Genomic DNA, 21,049 nt, shown 5'->3' with positions numbered 1-21,049 from the left:
ACATTAGGTTTCTTATAAACTAATATATAGATGGCCCTGGTAGTTTCAATTTATAAATTTCGCTTTTTTGCAATAATGGAATTCGGGTGATCGCCATTTTACTTCAACGCTACAAGGTGCTAACAGCCTTTGGTTTTGGATTTATTATCAAATATATTAGATTCTTATTATTTTGACATATAAACCTGGTGTTAGGTAAGAAATTGATTTACAACCCTTAACTGGGTTCCCTATTAATTATAGTTTATTTTAGAATTTTGTTAGAACTTTTTATAAACCACCCCTACAACCATCAGCGTGGAAAATAAAAAGCTAGTATTTCCTGCAGCAATTTGTTTTATTGACAGTCTTCAGAACCTTACGTTACATCTTGGCGCCCAACTAGCGGGACTGGTCACAACATCCCTGGTTTACATCCAGAAAAACGAACGTGGAAATGGAACAGGACACTCCTGCGGGAAGTGGACAATTCTCAGCCGGTTGCAAAGGGTTTCCAAAACCAGCAGAATACAGCTCCACCGAGAACCGGAGGACAGCAGGGAGGCAACTTCAATCCCGTACCTACAACTCCATCTTTACATCAAGGTGGGATACATCCAACTTTTCGTTTCTGCACCACTTGGCGGTGTACACTTGGCATGGGAATTTGTCAGGGGAGGCACCACCAAACTATCCGCCCCCCACCCTTAGTCAATACAGCAGCTCTGAACAACGAACTATGTTTTTGTGACCGAAGATTTCGCCACATAATAACAAATGTCGTCCAACAGTTAAATTTAAATAACAGTAATAATAATTTTCAAAATAGCAATATTGTAAAACCAAAGTCTGATTTTCCTGTATTTGATGATAGAAGTAATTTACATCCGGTTGATTTTTTAAAACAAATTGAATCTATTTATAGAAGCGAAGGAATTAAACCGGATCCAACGCGAATAGAGGCAATAACCAGCTATCCGCGTCCTAAAAATATTAAGCAGTTACAGAGATTTTTAGGGATGTGCAATTTTGATAGATCGTTTTGCCAATCTTTTTCGGGTTTTTGTGAACCTTTGTCGAGACTTTTAAGAAAAAAGATAAAATGGGAGTGGAAAGACGAACAAGAACAAGCGTTTAACAAAATAAAGCATGAATTATCTCAAGCTACAATTCTGTATCACCCAAACTTATCATCCGACTGGCATGTTAGTGTTGATGCTAGCGAATACGGACTGGGCGCGCATCTTTTTCAAATTGTTGAAAATCAACAACGCACGGTTGCGTGGGCTAGTCGTTTATTATTGCCGAGAGAGACTCGTTATCATAGTAATGAAAAAGAAGTACTAGCCTGTATTTTTGCTCTTACTCGATGGCGCATTTATCTTTTAGGTCGTCACTTTACGATACATACCGACAATAGAGTTCTGACTTATATAAAATCTTGTCGTCTTCTATCGCCACGAATTTCTAGATGGGCACTTGCGCTGCAAGAATATGATTTTTCCGTCGAGTTTCTTCCAGGAAAGAATAATATAATTGCCGACGCGTTGTCTCGCGATGCCTTTACTATCCCGGAGTCATCTGACTCGAGATGTTTTAAAATATTATCTACTATCAAGTTACCTCTTGATTTTCAGCGCAAACTAAAGTCTTTTTCTAAGCTGCAACGCGAGGATAAAAAATTAGCGGATATTATTTCACAGTTAGAAGTAGATTCGGAATTGCAGAAACGTTTTCTGATCCATGAAGATACGTTATATAAGCGTCAAGCAGCGGACGAACCATGCTTAGTATGTGTCCCTAAACATTTACAGCGGGAATTTGTTGAAGCTTTTCATAGCATGTTGGGTCATTATGGAGTGTACAAGACTTGGTCGGCACTGAGACACGAGGTTTGGTGGCCAAACATGCATTCTACTATAAAGCAGGTACTACGTTGTTGCGACTCTTGTCAAAAATCAAAATCGTCCATCATGCCAAAACCACCGCTTAATCCTGTCATTCCTGAAGGAAAGGGAGATCTCGTCGCGTTAGATTTGTATGGGCCATTACCTAAAAGTCGTGGAGGTGTATCGTATATTCTCGTAGTGTTGGATGTATTTACGAAATACGTTGCTCTTTATTCACTTAAAAAGGCTACTTGTCGTGCAGTTCTTAATAAATTGATTCTAGACTATTTTCCCAAGAACGGGCGCCCTGACGAATCTTATCAGATCACGGGTCGCAGTTTACCGCTAAACGGTGGCGGGAAACTCTCTTGAAGCCCTAAGCATCAAAGTTATTTTTAGTTCTGTTCGTCATCCGCAAGCAAATGCATCCGAGAGAGTTATGAGAGAACTCGGCCGTCTTTGTCGTGTCTACTGTGCGGGACATCATACGCGCTGGGCGTATGAAATACAAAATTTTTCGGAACTAATGAACTCCGTAGTACACGAATCAACAGGGTTTTCTCCCAACGAGCTTCATCGAAATATTACGACTCCAAATTATTTGCCAGCTACTTTGGTACATACTCCTAATGTGGGTAAAGTGTCTGATAAAAATCAAAGACTTTTATTAGCCAAAGAAACTCTTATAAGTCGAGCTGCTAGAAGGAAGATAAATCACCCTCATCGACCATATCCTACATTTAATATCAACGATTTGGTCTTGTTAAGAGCCAATACGATTTCTTCAGCGTTAAGCGCGGAAACTAAAAAGTTTTTATTGCTATTTGAAGGTCCATTTAGGATAAAAAAGAAAGTAAGTTTTGATACGTATGTTCTTATGGATGACAAAAACGTGGAACGAGGTACTTTTCACGTTTCTCATTTGAAGGCATATCATTTTCTACCGCCCTAACTTTCATCGAATAAGCTTTATGCGAGCTTGCAGTGTTGTTAACAACGACTTCCAGTTCGCAGGGAGGCAGATGTAGCATAATTAATAAAATATGCGGGAAATATTAGATATAATGCATTAATTTAATATAATAGTAAAACAGGTTTCTGGATCTTAACATTAGGTTTCTTATAACTAATATAAAGATGGCTAGTAGTTTCAATTTATAAATTTCGCTTTTTTTGCAATAATGGAATTCGGGTGATCGCCATTTACTTAACGCTACAAGTGCTAGCAGCCTTTGGTTTTGGATTTATTATCAAATATATTAGATTCTTATTATTTTGACATATAAACCTGGTGTTAGGTAAGAAATTGATTTACAACCCTTAACTGGGTTCCCTATTAATTATAGTTTATTTTAGAATTTTGTTAGAACTTTTATAAACCACCCCTACAACCATCAGCGTGGAAAATAAAAAAGCTAGTATTTCCTGCAGCAATTTGTTTTATTGACAGTCTTCAGAACCTTACGTTACAATACACCAAAACACTTTTACTTTTACACTGGACGCGCGTTTCGCTAACCATCATCATGATACAACTGATGATAACACTGACGATAACAGTTTATAATCATCTGCTGATGATGCTAACATGGTTAGCGAAACGCGCGTCCAGTGTAAAAGTAAAAGTGTTTTGGTGTATTGTGGTGATTTTTATTTTGAAAATCTTCTCTCTTCTTCTTTGACATCACATCTGACAGATCTTGATTATGCTGGTTATATCTGTCTCACAACACAATTCTTTAAAGGCACGGAAATATTGCTCAGTAGCCTAAAAACAGAAGCAGACAGAATAGGGCAAAGTATCTATATCGACACAACAATATCAATGCGTATCAACACAACTAACATCACTCCATTTAATGTAGGAAAGATAAATGTAAAACAAAACTAGCAACTGTACTTTTTATCGTTTTTATCGCTCTAAGGATTCAGATCCATTTTATTTCAGTTCGGCAAGAACGTTTATACTATGGCATAATGTGGTTTCTGTCGTTTATATTACTCAAAACCTCCATGAGAGCAACAGAAAAGGTTGTAACAATGTACTTTTATATTCTATGTCATATTGTTTTGTCTTTGACTAGGGTACCAAGCTATATTTGATACCCATTAAACTTTTAGTTACGTAATCGAGAGCGCGATTTTTAAATCCGTTGTTACTAACCATTGACATATTCGACGCCGGGCTGACTAACTGGAATTTAAATTTCCCGCCGAGGATTCAGGTGGTAGCTCTGCTAAAAAATACCAAGTTGCCACATTTATTTCTTTATTTCCTGACATTGTCATTCGTATTAATATTTAGTATTGTATTACGAGTTTTTTTAGAATATTTTGAATCGGAAAGCGGAAATAATGGAAAATTATGTGCCTTAAGTGCTATTAAAAAGGTGAGTTTTGTTGATGTAAATAATAACTGTTTATATATTTATAATTAACTAGCGTGTACCAGCGACTTCGTTCGCGTCGAATTAATCATTTGTAATGGCGATGATAAAGCAAAGCAAGAATTTTCATTAACATACAAACTGTATAAAATTTTCTCACATTTATGTCAGCATGAGAAAAAACAATATGGCGATATTATTATATAACTTGGTAATATTTGAGGGGTAGTTTCATCTTGTTGGAATTTGACTTTCGAAAAATCCGTTTGCCAAAAATAAGCTTTTTACGTCAAGCAGTTTAAGCAGAATCGTGGTTAAGAAATTACCCAACTTTTTGGAACACCTGTATGATTTTTTAAAAAAATTCAAAATATGTAAAAAAACCAAATAATTTATGCTTGTCCAAGCGTTTTCCTGAAAGACTAACCGTTTTTTAAATAACAAATATTGTAATATTTGAGGGATAGCTTCACCCCCTTAGAATTCGAGTTTCGAAAAATCTCTTCTTATCTACCCCTAACCTCTACACCCTAAAGTCAATCTGTTTTCCAAAAATCAGCTTTTTACGTCAAACGCTTTAAGCAGGATCGTAATTAATCAATGACCAGATTTTTCGAAACACCTTGTATACATTTTTAAAAAATCCTAAAATATGTAAAAAAAACAAAATAAAATATACGTGTTTAAGCGTTTTTTCGGAAACTTGATCGTTTTTTAAATAAAAAATATTGTAATATTTGAGGGGTGGTTTCACCCTCTTAGAACTGGAATTTCGAAAAATCCCTTCTTATCGAACCTCTACACCCTAGAATTAACCTGTATGCCAAAATTGAGCTTGTTACGTTGAGTGGTTTGAGCAGGATCGTGATTAATCAGTATGTCAGTCACTTAAGGATTTTATATATTCGTATAGATTTATTTTTGATTCCTAAAATATTTTGATTAAAAGAAAATATGTAAAAATGGGCAACACTGTGCCCATTTTTTATACAATTTTGATATCAAAAGAAAAAAGTGGCGCATATGTTTTTTTCGAGGTTTTTTTTGAAAAATATTCCAGTAATAACCCATATGCACTTCGCTAATTCATTTATCGACACTGTTTTAGTATTAAAATATAGCAGTGATAGTAATTTTTACCCTCAACATTTCATTCGAATCACTAAAAGTACTTCTAAGAAAATGTTAATAAATCGAAAGATTATTAAAACTTTAACACCCTGTAGCTACGAAACAAAGCAGAATTGGATCTATGTGGATATGAAAAATAAATCATATTTTTACGTGAGGAATCTCCCCACGAGAGAGAGCACATGTTTTTGAAACATTCGGTATATCTCACTACAAAAATAAAGAAAGTAAACAATTCTATTTAATAAAAGATTCAATTTAAACTTCATTATAAAAACGATTGTATAACAATAAAAGGAATTATTGGTGCATAAGTCCTACTCAAATTTAATTAAAACTATAAATGAATAAGTTAAGTATCCTTGTATTTGAATAAGCCGATTCTGCCATTGACACAAACCAGAGTAACTTTTATTTAATGCATATATTAACGCGTTATATACTGTATATTTGTATAAATTGGAAAGTTTTGTGGTTTCAGATGAAAACTTTAATTTCGTTAGTCGTATCCGGTGTTGCCATAGTATGGAGAGCTTTGTAGAATTTTATTGTGTCGGATTCTGCATTCAATGTACAGAAATAACGAGGATTATTCTGCAGAGACTCCGGAGTTTAAATGCTAATGACGTCATTTTAGTAGTCCAGTTTCTTTGTTAAAGGTAAACTTGGATTTAAATTATTTTAAACTGGCGACATTAAGGAAGTAAATGTATTTAAATTATTGTTTATTTGGATCAAGAGCTTCAGATGAAAACGTATTTTGTCTGATTATTGTTGCTGAATTTAAGGAACATTTTATTCCTAAGCATATGCTTTTTCTTTTGTCCCTAATAATACACCTATAAAATACTGTTTATTGGTTTTGTAATGTTACTGTCATTGAAAAGTCATATTCATAGATAAAGGAAATAAATTTAGATTTGAAAGCTCGGTTTCCCGCTAAAACGTATAATTGTTTTGAGTCGTACACGTTGTACGGCATGTTACTGTATACCTACGCAAGGACTGTATACCTATATTCTAAAGGACTGTTCGATCGCGTCAAATCGCCGCTGTCGTAGTTGCCGTGGAATGCTACGTCACGCGCTGACCAGCGCTCCACAGTGCGGCGGATGGTTATTCTAGCGGGACAAAATCTCAAGAGTAATGTTTAGGACTTAAAATCTAAGAACGTAGCAAATGGTCTAATATATAGCAACTATATGGTTAAATTTATTTATTTATTAACAACTTAATTTATTAATAAATAAATACAAGATAATAAAACTATGATATTATTCGTACATGACACACAAAAACCGTATTGTAAACTATTGCCAAATACATAAAATTATGATATCAGGTGAAATACTTACAAAAAACTCTTTAGCAGTTATTTTTTAATTACTTTGTAATCTTGTGACACCCTCTATATTTTATTTTAAAAAATTATATTTTATTTTAAAAAATTATATTTTATTTTAAAAAATTATATTTTATTTTAAAAAATTATATTTTATTTTAAAAATATTAAGATAGATATTTTAATTTTAACACTCGGTACTTGTAAATTCATATATAGTAAGTATCTAAGACAATTTTTTAAACTCAGTGCCTTTTGATGGAGTTGTTTTGTTTTTATACTATCCGATTGAAATGAAACTTTTTGGGCATTCACCTGTTAAGCTTGAACTCCCTGTTACTGTTATTACCTGTTTTGGTAACTATTGGTAACTCAAAAGATCTACATCATTCAATATATCGATATTTGAAAAAAAGTGAAAGTTTGATATCTGCAGAACAAAGGCACGAAGGATTTTAACAAATAATACACGTACAGTAGAAAAGTACATACCTTTGGCAATCTTCAACATAATTTGGCTTTGGAATAAAATGTATAAGCACTTGTAAATATTTTGTTTTCGTATGATCTCTGCCTTGCTGAGCAGAAAACGACCAAATTTGGTTGATAAAAATGTATCGAAATACAAAGAATATTCATCCATTTTTATATCAATTGGAATGTCTACTATTTATTCTTACAGTACCCATTTTTTGGCTTATACGCTCCATTAGTGTAACGTCATGTAGCAGAAGGTCAGTGTCGCAAAATCCAAACAAAGCAAGAATATAATGGGATAATCTAATTTTTCTTAATTTTTTATTATATAACTCTGTTCAAAAGATATTTGTGTCTTTCTGAGTAAGTATATAAGCGTTTACTATAGGTATAATTACATAAAAGGATACATATAGGGATAAGTAATATGAGGTTATGTTAAAACAATAAAGAACACGAATTTCCATAGTATTATAGAATTTATTAACTATAAAGTGCACTGGTACGGTTCAAAATTAAATGTACTTACTTGGAAAAATACAATTATCCTTAAGAAAACAGTAATATAATAATAAACGAGAAAAAAAACGGGTTAATCCATGCTTTGTTTAGATTTTGCGACACTGACCTTCCGCAATATGACGTCACCACTAATGGAGCGTATTTCTAACCAAACGCTTTTGCCCGCTAAATTTATCTTCCAACGCACTGTGCGCTCGTCCGTCAAATGCAAAAATAACTCTCACTGTCTAAAATCTTTAGCGCCAACTTCAACTCGGTCCCCAGATGACGTAAAGAAACTGACAGTGCAGGAAAATAGGAATCGAACTATCCTTATCTCTATAGTATCCTTGGGTTGTACGGGGATTTGGCGCTGCTATAGCGGTTGCTAAGAACAACCGCAAAGTCAGAATCTTCAAAAATTATAAAGTCTTTTAAAATTTAAACCGCCCTCGTTGAAAAAATACCGAAAAGTGTTGAAAGCGTCCATTTTCAAAGTAATTATTGCTATCTTGTGAGTTTAATTCAAATTTTATTTACTCAAACCCGTGAAAATTGCGAAAAGGTGCCATTAAAAACTTAAAAAGATGTGGGAACTGTGAACTGCAAAAACCATCGTGGATCGTGGCATAACGTTGGTTTCCAATGTTTCATAGATATTTCATACATGTCCGTTTGTCCGTATATAAAATGAAGTTTCTTATAAGCAACACACTGTATTTCATTTAAAAAATTAAAAGAAAATAATAATAATTTTGAATAAATAATACTTGGCGACATAATTCCGGAAAAAGCCGAAATTATTAAAAGCTTTGGGTCGCGACCGTTGCAACAGTAGCGCCAAACAGAATTTACATTGTCCTTTTGGGCACTTTCCAATCTGTACTTGTTTCATTTATCAACTAAAACAAAAAGCAACAAGAACCGATAAAACTTCTGGACTTAAAACCATCTCTGCTAGAGTAATTGCCAAAAAAATACAGTTTTTAATGACAGTTACATTACAAAAACGTTAAATACAAGGTCATACGTGTGCTGATAAAAACCAAAAGCAAAGGTATGCGTTTGATGCTAAAATTGCTGTAAAACGTTACTGCGTTCTTGAAAAGCGAACATCTACAATAAAAATTAAGCTGTTTGAGATGATTTTGAGATGAACAAAAAAACATTTATCGAGAAAAGATGCGCCTTGATAATAAAATGTTTTTTAAATTTCTTATTTTGTTAAACCACTTCACAGGGTATTTCAAACTTTCGTCAAAATATCAAATTTTTGTTTCTCCTTGTATAATATACATACGGAGAGTTTATTTTTTTTTTAATTAAAATGAGACTAAAGTGTGAAATAATTTCGCTCCAAATTGCTTAAAAAATCCTAAATATCGACACACCAAAACAAATTATATTGAAGTTTAAAATATTCCATATACAGGGTGGTCCGAACTCTATTCCGGAAATTCCGGCGGCATATTCTGCAAATAAAAATAAGTAAAAAACTTCGTATAAATGTATGTCTTAAAATGCTTAAACTGTATTCAAATTCAAAATGCACCAGTATAAACAAATGCACAGTGCGTGATCAGCACGTGTCAGGCGAGAGCCAGCGGCGAAATCTACTCTGATTGGCCGGCCAGCCATAGAGCCGTTGAGGTAGGCGGTTGAGATTTTTTACAGGGTCGGCTTGTTTAGCGCGTTAAGGAATACTGTTTGATAAAATAAAAATTCTTTTTAAATTTATTCCCAACCAAGCGAGTAAAATCAGAACGGTCAACTATTTCAATAATAATTGTTGATCACTTCGTACAAGTTACAAGTTACAAATAGAGAAAATAATATTGCTAAAAAATCGCTACGAATAATGGTTCTCGAGATTATTTAGAATCGAAAATATCAATACCTGTTATCAATGACGTAAATTAAATACGTTGACTGCAAAAATTACATTGAAATCATAAATTTGAAATGTTTTTGTGCCAAAAGCTCAGCAGAAACTGTATTATCATCATTTTTTCGAAGAAAAATTTATTAAAATATAAAGTTCCGAAATTTATAATTTCAGTCAAATAACTATTCACTAACATGTTTATATATTTTTTGTCAATAATAATGACATATATTGACTATTTCTATTGTAAATATCTTGAGAACTGTTGCTCGTAGCGATTTTACCAAGTGACATTTTTTACGTAAAAAAGTCACGGAAATGTATATTTTTTTACTCAGTAGTTTTTTATACAGGTACGGACGAAAAGTTATGACTCTTCAAAACAGTTAAAACGCATGTAGGTGGCGCCCTCTACGAATAGGAGTCATATTGACATCAAAATCAAATTTCTCATGCCAAAAACTCTCGGACACTAATTTTCATCCAAATATTGACGTTATTTTAGAAATTATTTGAAAAAATCGAAATAAAAAAAGAAACTTCAATACCCTGTATCTCCGAAACCAAGCATTTTTAGGACATATATTTATACGAACTTTTTTATTTATTTTTATCTGCAGAATATGCTGCCGAAGTTTCCGGAATACAGTTCGGACCACCCTGTATTATAATATTTTATTAGTTTTTAAAATTATAAAATTTTAAGACGTCTATTTTTCGTGCCGCTTAGTGTAGATTTCCCGAAAATGTCATTATTATCATTATTTAAAGACCCCTGTTCAGCTATTTAAATGATTTTTCTTACCTTATGCCAGTAGATATCAGATATGGAGAAGGTGTCAACATAAGAATCGAATCTCACAGCCTTCTTTGGGATGGGTTTTCTCATAGGACACAGGGAGCACATTGTTCTTGAACACTTCGGTGTCATAATTTATTAACATTTAGTCACAATAACTGTCAACTTATCAATGCCAACAAAACTTTATAAAAGCTTAATCAGCACAAACATTTCAACTTCGAAAAACTTAAATACGTATATTTAAATTAATATAATCTGTTTTGTCATATTCTAATGTCAAGACAATAATTTAGACCGACTCATTATCAAATTGGAAAAATCATTTAAAATATAATTTCACTAAACCAATTTGATGTAGGCCCAAGGGCTTTAGTATACCGATACTTTTGTTATTCAAATATCAATTATTTTAGAGTTTATTCACAAAAACAAGAGTGTGAGATAGAAAAGAGAGAGTTTAAATTCTCAAAAAATAATCCTAAATAATTAAGATTGTATATGAATGTATTTGATGCCAAATACACGTGTAAGTGTTTGTAGCGCTATCAAGAATCGCAGTGAAATGAAGTGTTGTTAAGTGTAAAGTTGCAGTTTTAGGTAAAGTGATGAAACGACGCTCTAACCTATATCATTACATCGATCTGCCATCTATCGGAGTCACGTTTTCTAATGTTAGAAAAGTTTTTAAATCTTTTTAGTCGATGTGTCAACACTGGGCGTCGAACAAGCTGAGATTCTGGTAATTGCTTGGTATTTGCGGCGGATTATTGATTGCTGCCGGCGCGGCGACTCTCAAAATGGCGCCATTATTTTTTAAAATTTTCAAAGTTAAACCACTCAGTTGTTATCAATTTATTTTAAAAATGGTAAAGAGAAAATATGTTTCTTTTGGCGAGAGCTAAAAACAAAGCTAGGTCGCAACAATAACTCTTTTTTTACTATTCTGTTTCAATAGTGAAGTAGACATCCTTTTTTCATAAAGCAACCCAGGTAAAATGCATATAAACATTATATTTATTAAAATGAATCCCAAATGAGAAAATACGACAAAATATTAGAGTGTAAAACTAGAAAATTCCACATTTGTAGCAAATATTTCGTTCATTTTAATAAATTTTATTTCACTAACAAGGGAATGTTAAATACTTCAAATATAATTTAATTAAACACTTTGCGCTAAATTACTTCAGCTTCGCTGTTAATATTTCGTTCGCTAACCGCTACACGTAGCAGTAATTATTATAAATCGAAATAAAATACCGGACCCTGTTGTTTCGACATAATTATTTTCAAAACGGAATAATTTATTTTCAATATAGTAAACTTTGTATTAACATGCAAAATAGTAAAACCACAGCTTATTCAGTACCAGCCGGTCATCTTAGCTTGTTTTTGATCATCTGCATGTCTCTTGTAGAATGTAGAATGTATAGGAGGGGAGTTAATCACCGCGACTTTACAGATCTATTGTGTGTTCCCCTTTCTTGAGTTATAACGAGTTATAACTCATCATACAGTCTCAAGGCTTTAATAAGAGCCAGTATCTGAGACGGTTTCACAGAGGCTAGCTCTCCATCCTCGACATCAGCCGTACCAAAGTTCATGGCACGAATGGTCGTCGTCTCGGCACACTCAGTGATAAGATGTTCTGGTGTTTCCCCATCTTCCCCAGAGAATCTGCATTCGCCGTTGTTTCTCAGCTTCAGCCTAATGAGGTGTTCGTTGAGGAGACAGTCCTCAACGACCTGTTAGAAACCCCGTGACAATCCGAAGATTGTTTTTACTTACATCAAGGAAAACCTTTGATTTTTCTCGGTCGTAAGTTCTGAGGAACTTTTTCGAGTGTCTTAGACCGTTGGAGGATACCTATTCCAAGTTACTGATGGAGTCTTCCAGATTCTTCAGTTCCGCTTTCAGTTGGTTCCCGTTTAGAAAACGGAACGGTTCTGGTTCAGTTAGTGGAGTGTTCGCTCCTTTCCTAGCTAGATCATTTGCTTTTTCATTTTGCCTTTTATCCCTTGGTGAGCAGGCACCCAGAGTAGGAGGACTTGATTTTCTTTGCCTAATTTGTTGGGCTTCTCTAGGCATTCTTTTTCGGACTAATATTTTTAACACAAAGCTGTATTCTGTAATGTGTACATTTTTTGTGTACAAAACTCTGTGTTCAAACTTTTCAATAAAAAAATGGAGAAGATTATGAAGAAAGCAATTATTTGGGTAATAAAAAATAATTAATAAAACAAAAAAATTCCGGAAAGATATTAAGTTATTAAAATATCACAAAATTTTATATTTATGTTTTTCAAAATAACATAAATACAAAGTTACGTACGGAGAATATACGGTAGCTTCAAGAAAACTCTCTCATATATCGATTTTATTCCGTACAAACCTCAGACGCTTTAATATAGAGGTCGCTAGTATAAAAACTTAACTCTTTCTTACGGCAAATCGATTAAAAACTTTACAATTTCTTCATGGTAGGCTTTAGAAAAAAGTTGCTTTTGACGTAATAGTATAAACGTCAAATTGTTATTACATGAACATTTTGATAGTCTTTTTGATTTTTCAAAATGCCTTTATTATTTGAAATAGTTGAAGTTGTTGGCATTTTGAAAAAGCAATCAAAAGATAAAAAACGCTGATAAGACTATCAAAATGTTGATCTAATAACAATTTGACGTTTATACTATTACGTCAAAAGCAACTTTTTTCTAAAGCCTACCATGACTTCGCTGAATCATCGTTTCTTATTCACTGTTATTAATATCTTAATTATTAGATATTAATACCTCTGGTATTATGGTATTCTGGTATTTCGTCGATTTTAAAATAAACTAACTGTTTCTATCTTATTTTTTTGTTAGAATGGGCATAATCAAGAAGGCTACTGATATCATGTTGTAAAAATAAGGTAATTAAGGGCTTATTTTTTGGTATTTATTATAATTTTGCTAATATCTTCGGTTTGAATTAAGATATCAAGATGCGGTTTTCGCTGACTTTTTAAGCTTTTACTACTCTTTACTATCAGGTAAAATTACATATACTATCGTATTTAATTTTTTTGAAAAAACGCGCTATGTTTGTTAAATTGTAAGAAAGCGCCCCCTAGCGTCTACGTTCAGAACCATATTATTATTATTTTTATGGTATAATATAGAGTAAACGCTCTTTTAAACGAGCCCTCGCTTGTTGGATTACGATCATCCAGTTCCGAGTTATTAATATTTAAATAAAAGCAGATCTAACCTTCCCCCACCACTTTATTTTGGTAGATAGGGGAAAATGGCTGTAACAAAAAAATATTCAAAATGTACTGAAGATTATGAAGCTATTACTTATAGTACACCTTATCTAGGCAAAATTGTGTAAAAACTCCATTTTCTTTTTTTTTGCAGTTGCGCCCCCTAGCGGTCGTTCTACAAACTTGAAAATAATTTCCAGAAATTTCCCGTAACCTTTTTAGTTCTAAATATTTTTTTCCGCAGCCCCTAGGGCTAATACTTTCCGAGATACAGCCGAAAGCTATTCTTAGTGGGACACCCTGTACAAAGACAATTATTGTTTCTATTTGTAAAACGAATTTTGTGTCGAAACGTAAAACAAAGTCTGTGCTATCGGTCTCTGAAACTCTAAATATTTTATTTTAAGCCGGTCTGGCCGGAGTTCAAGAAACTTAAATTATTAAATGCAACGAGCGTAACAGACGCTTTCAAACTGGCATATTTCAAACTGGCATATAAATCGAAAATCACCCACACACTAAACAAAGAAAAGTTAGAAAATAGACAGGATTAATTATATCTGGACGTCAATCAAGTGTTTAATAATGCCTTAATATTTTACAGCAATATTCCAGGAATATAGCAATTTACACTTTTGAAGTATATTATTTGTGTGAACAGTGACCAATATGTTGTTTTGTTAATTTAGTTTCTTTTTTTTAATGTTGTTAATTAATTAATAATTTCCCTGTATTATACCGGGTGTGTCTCGAATGTGGCTCACCCTTATAAATTTTTTATTTTTTTTTAGATAAAAAAACAAGATTTGATATGTTAGTATATGACATAAATAAGAATTGATTGACGTACTCCATTGTTTTTGGTCACTTACTGTTTCACCGGAAATGACAACTTTTGATTTTTAAATGGCATCCTCGGTATATTTTTACCTTATTTGATAGAAAATGACACTCTGAATAGAATGACATATCACATGTATATTTTTGACATTTTAGCTGTTTTGTCATTTTTTGTTGTTTTTGAAATATAATAATAATAATAATAATAATAATAATAAGCCTCCTAAATTCCAACCCAACGTCCACGTCGTAGGAGGCGGAAAACGGTTTAGCCGGCCAACTGGGCTCTGGTACCGCTATGTGGGTTAGCAACCCATGTAGTGTGAAATATTGCTCCAAAAAATGTAAGAAGCAATCGAGGCGGGGCAGGAGGGCAAGCTGCTCCTGTTCGGAACCGTCGTGATGATCAGCTTGCAACAGATGACGACCCAGCACCGAATAATGGACTAATTAAATATTTATACATGAAACATGAAATAATTGATAAGTATTTATATATGATAGATACACAAAGAGAATAATTCTATGAGTAAAAAAAAAGGCAACCAATAATTAATCCCGTATTATAGATAATTATACAGAAAGTAATTAACAAGTAAGTACATTAAGTAGATAAATAAATAAATCAAAACAAACTAAAATGGAGGCATGACGGGAGATTATAAGATCTGAACATTTAAATTGAAGAATATCAAAGAACAAAAGCAGAGTCATGCTTTTAATGCTAAGATTGTTACTAATCATTACTGACTTTTTTAAAAGCGAATATCTCCAACAAAAAAAGCTGTTGCGATAAGTCAAAAAATAATTGTTACATCTTTTTCACAGGATTTTTCAAACTTTCGCCCAACCTAACAACAACATAATAATATTTTAATTTTCCTCGTATAATAGACAGATGGGGTATTTAATTTTTAATTGAAACTGGCTAAAAGTCAAATAATTGGGCTATACATCAAAATTGTGCACATTAGAACAAAAAATATCGATACAAAAATATATTTCAAAACCTCGTAAGTACCAAAAGCAGTTTTCACAGGACAAGCAGAGACCATGTTCAAGTGAGTTCAATTTCGATTAACTGTGAAAAAAAATTTAACGCGTATTAATTAAAATTATTTGATTTTGTCTTACAATTTAATATGAGGTACCTAATTATCGAAATACGCTATAAATATGATTTTTGACAAAAATTGAACGCGGTTTTCACAGTAAGGTATTTGAACATGATAATGACACAAATTAGTATTGATTGACGTACCCAGTTGTTTTTGGCCACTTCCTGTTTCACCGTAAATGACTACAACTTTTGATTTTGATGGTACCATTGGTATATTTCTACTTAATTTGACAGAAAATGACACTCTGAATAGAATGACATATTATATGTCAACTTTTGACATTTTCGCATATGGTTTATTTGAAACTCATGCGGTTCATTACGACAATTTGACTCGAAATACTAAGTATGTGGTACCAAATTATTGGTAAAAAATGCTTCTTTCAAATATGCTAATGAGCCATTTTTTTGCCTTGTTTCGTTTGAAAAAATTGAGTTATGATTAAAAATACGATTTGGGCATCTTTTAACCAGCCAGAACAATACACGGAAAACATTAGACGATCAAATATATTTTTCCAAGGCTCCTTGATTAAAAATTAGTATTTTTCAACACAGCCATGGCACTCTAGATTGAAATTTAAAATACGATTTTTCTTTAAACGCAAATATCAAACGTTGACATATGGTATGTTATTCTATTCAGATAGAAATGACATAACATAATATTTGACTTTATTCGATAGAAAATGAGTAGAAATATACCGAGGGTGCCATTTAAAAATAAAAAGCTGTAGTCATTTCCGGTGAAACAGGAAGTGACCAAAAACAAGTGAATACGTCAATCAATCCTAATTTATGACATATCAAATATACCATGACGTCACATGCCATATCTCGTTTTTTTATTTGAAAAAATAAAAAGTTATAGGGTGAACCACATTCGAGACGCACCCGGTATTTCTATAACATAATATACCTACAGATAATAAATATATGTGTGTATCATAGCCCCATAAATTATGACAATAATTTCAAATTGTCCATTTATAATTTAAAGGTTTTGTATATCAATTTAATAAAATGTATTTAAATAATTAAAAATAAATGTAATTGCTTTAAAAATGTCGCAAAAGAACAAAGAAATTAATAAAAAAATTGTCAAATTAGGTTTGACAGGTATTTTCAAATGGGTATTTTACACATTTTCTAAGTATTTTTATTATTATTTCTTTTTTAATTTAAAAAATATAATTAAAGAACAAAGTAAATCACTAAAAAATAAATTTTGTTTTATATTATCACATAGAAATCCAAAAATTGACGCAAACACTTAACGTAATTATACGTAAGTTCAACATAAAAATGCTACAAAAGAGAACAAAGTAAGGTTAGATTTTATCATGCGATAAATTATTACACTTTGTCCTATAGCTGCATATGTTATATACATTTCCTTTAACCGTTATTCAATTATTAATCCTTAACCCGGTTTTACAGTAAATACATAATATGATTTAGTAAGTAATTATAGGATATAGAAAAGCGAAGGGCAATTCGTAAACTTGACACGACACAGCGCGGGAAGGAGGCGTTTGCCGCAGCCCATGCCGACGCCGACGACGGTGGCACTGGGCGTCCGTCGTGACGTAGGAACGCCAACAGAGGTCGCCACGGGTCCGTCGACCCAGCGCCGCGACGCTAGAATCGGCCGGACAAGGTATAGAAACAGGTGGCATAGAAAGAGTGCTTTCAGAAGTATGTCGCTAGGCTAAGTGCAATACTTCGTAGCTTAGCGACATAAGGCCCTTTTAAGAAATAATTTGAATAAAAAAAATTGTGCGTGCGCTATGTGCGCATATTTGATGTGAAACTTCTTACTAATAGCTATTAAATTGGAGGATTTGAAGCAGTGGCGGCTCGTCAGGGTAGGCAAGGTAGGCGGCGGCGGCGCCCACCCTAAGATTTTGGCAGAATTTAAGCGATTTATTACATTACATTATTTACTATTAATGTTGCCAATATATAAAAATACTGTTAATACACGGAAGTGTGTTTTAATAATCAATACTATTTTAATATTTGTGGTCTTGTATATTAACCAAAGACATTATAAAGATAGACCAAACATCTCATTCATAAATACTCGTTGGAAGTGTTCCAATGTGCCAAACAAGGACAGAAGAGACAGAGAAGTCTAAAATTTCCGACCCCGGCAACTAGGCGCATTTGGATTGTTCTAATGGCCAGTGGCGTATCGTTTTTTGGAAGGAATTTAATTAGTAAAGTAAAAGTAAAGTAATTAGTAAAATTTTTACTCCATATTAATATACTACATTAACACTTTTTCGTCAGATGAGTTTTGTTATAAGGTCTAGTATAATAATATAATTAATATTCCATATATACTTATGTTGAAACGTTAGTAGGTAGTTTTCGAAAATCGCTCCAACTTCTATTTTCATTTTAAACTTTCAGTTACTTCTATATAAACTTTCAGTTACTTTTGAATATTTACAGAGTGACTAAAGTTTCTGAAACAGTTCTATATTAGGTTTGTGGTTAGTGACTTTTCTTTCAATTTTTTTTCAGAATATGGAGGCAATGGTAAAGCACATTTTAGACATTTTTGTAGACATAGGTGGCCAGAACATATTTTCAAACTAAAGTTGTAGATTTGCCATTAAATTTCCATTCCAGAAATACCTAAGGTTGCCACCTGTCCTTTTTTGAAAAGGACAGTCCCCTTTTGGAATAACTTGTCATTTTGATTTTTTTGACTTCCCTGAGAAAATTACCTACAGCAAACAGAAATATACTTTTCGTCCAAATTTAATTAGAGTTGTTATAAAACTTACAAATAAATTTTTCTTGTTTAGAATACTCAGCATTATTTAGAACTTACCGTTTAATCTCAAATGATAGTTTAGGTTTTAGTTTTACCTTTTTTGATCTTAAAAAGAACTTTTCAAAATTAGTAATTAGTAGCGATTTAGTTAGTTCGCAATCGATAGCTTCCTCTGAAGTACTGTGTAATAGTTGTTTAATCGTGTATTATTAATAACTTCCTATACCTAAAATCAATATTTAATGAGAAAATTGTGTTTTTTTGAAAATATAAGACAAGATTTGACTTTCGGTCTTCTTCTTGTATTATGATGGCTCTGATACGAGGCAATTACCTTTTAGTCTCTCAATAGAAGGCATTTATCATTAAAAGTATCAAATGTGTGTGCTACAGTATGGGATTTCTGTCGCATAATAATGAATATTACGTTTATTTACAAACCTATTACTTTTAAAGGTAGCTTCATCAGACAATCAAATTTTAGTTAAATGTCTCAATCTTCATGAACTGTATTAAGCATATGTATTGCGGTTTGAATAACCCTGTATGTTGACAAAAATATTTTGAAAATATGTGTTACAATGGCCCCCATCTTATGTAAAATTGAAATAAAAATCACAAACCAAAAACGTAATAGGTAAAAAGCTTTTTTGGAGGCCTGGGTCACTCTGTATATAGGTATGTATAAAACTAATAGCCCAAAAATTATTTAAGTACAGCAAAGAGGTTAGAAGAGAAGTACAGTTCGTCCCATTCTAAAAAAAGGTAAACACACCGTACAAATAACTCTAGGAAGAGGTATTTGTACGGTAGTAAAAAATTATCTAAACAAGGCCGAAGGGGCAGATATAATAAAGCAGTAAAATGTAAAAAAGGTCGGGTAAACACCTTTGTTTATTTGTTGAGCAAAATTTCTTTAGAATATCGTATTACATTATAATGACCAAAATATGACGCAATTTTAAGAAAAAAAATGTCACTTTCTGGCTTATAATAAAGTTTCAAATGCAACGTTTATATTCAAATTTGTTATGATCTAAAACAGTTAAGTAGTAATTGAGACGAATTATAATTCAATTACCGGCTACTACTTCTTGTTTTAATAGATCAAAATTCAACAAATATAATTAGAAACTATTTTAAATGTAAGGGGCTCCCTTGTGGGACGCCTATGATCAATTACGGCGGAAATTTGTACCTACCTGTGAAATGACAAATTCGGGTAATTTGAGCTTATTTTTCCACACACTTGACACTGTCGTACCATAGTGAAAATTCGCAGATTCAAAAGTACGTCAAACAAAAACAAAAACTACTGAAAAACACTGAAAAGTTCACTTCGGACTTGATTCCGATTTCAAACACACCGTAAGTTTAACGTAGTACGCTATAACGGACCAAGGGCCGTCGCGAGGGGTGGTGGGACGGACGGCTTATTTTCATTCTGGAAGACTAGCAGCGACGTTGCCAATAGTTCTAGACGTTTCAGCACATTAAACAGTAAACATGTCCTTTAATAGTAAGGCATATATCCTCTGGTTAATAACGTATTATTACGCATGCCTCTTTAAAAATAAACTATTAATTTAATTAAGAAATTGAGATTTATTGATATCCGGTGAAGGTTTTAAAGTCACCTTTTCTGCAAATCAAACTAAGTAGATAGGTGCAAATTTGAGATGTGGCAATGTCGCCTTCTCTATCTCAGTTGGTTTTTACAGTACGTAGTCAACCTCCGATTGTTTGATTGGGTTAAAATGCACAATGTGATATCTGTTCTTCCTAAATCTATGATATTAACATTATTCACTACCGCTGGCGTACGCTGAGTGTGCCGCTTAGAAAACAAAATAATTTTGACCGTTGGAGTGCCTTTGTTCGGCTATTTCTACATCGCCTACTATCAGAGTCGATGCACGACGTACGACACCTTCTGTCTCTGTCTAGCTAATCGTGCGGTAGCGACGCGACGTAAGTCGGAGTTGTATCGTATTAAGGCGGGGCTTAGGCGAAATCTACGGTCGCCTTAATTAATAAATATTTTAAGCTGAGTTCCATTGAATTATTTCTAATTAAATTCCTAGGTCGTATACGTAAATGTAAAAAAAATGTACGTCATTAAAAAATTTCGATCATTTTACATCCAGTTTTGGTCCGGAACAAAACATAAAATGTACGTCCTGGAATGTACGTACATGTGACGTACATAGTACGTACTTTACCACATCCCAGGGACGTACCGGGGACGTACAAAGCGTTGGAAAATGTACGTCTCTAGTACGTACATAGTACATACCTGTACGTACTTGTACGTACCAGGGACCTGACGTTCACACCATTTTTTTTTTCATTTGAAGGTATGATGTTTTCATTTAATGTTTAATCCTTGAGTATATAAAATTTATAAAATTGAAAATTAAACTTAAATTTGAAGACACAGTTTTAAATTCCTATAAAACTTGAAACTCTCCATATACGAAATTCAAAAACGCTGATGTATAGATTTTCTCAAGAACTTCTCATACTTTCTTCCTCCATATTCGCCTAGTCAGCGCTAATAAATCCAGTTATGAGCCACTCAAGGGTGGCTATAGTAAAGGTTTTAACACCCTCTGCTCATTATAATTCGTTCTATTTTTCAGGCTTGCACCACAACACAAA

The 21,049-nt window shown here is 33.0% G+C and overlaps 1 protein-coding gene across 11 annotated transcripts in view; it reads right to left on the bottom strand.

Annotated features, from left to right (window-relative positions):
* Positions 1–21,049, bottom strand: part of LOC115883641 (disks large 1 tumor suppressor protein) — a 1,010,644-nt gene that overhangs the window by 210,644 nt on the left and 778,951 nt on the right. The window lies entirely within an intron of this gene.

This window comes from Sitophilus oryzae, unplaced genomic scaffold (genome assembly GCF_002938485.1).
Source record: "Sitophilus oryzae breed Bouriz unplaced genomic scaffold, Soryzae_2.0 scaffold_1974_pilon_pilon, whole genome shotgun sequence".
Taxonomy (NCBI): Eukaryota; Metazoa; Arthropoda; class Insecta; order Coleoptera; family Curculionidae; genus Sitophilus; species Sitophilus oryzae.
The sequence above is the reverse complement of the archived record's forward strand: the minus strand, read 5'-3'. Positions and strand labels throughout refer to the sequence as shown.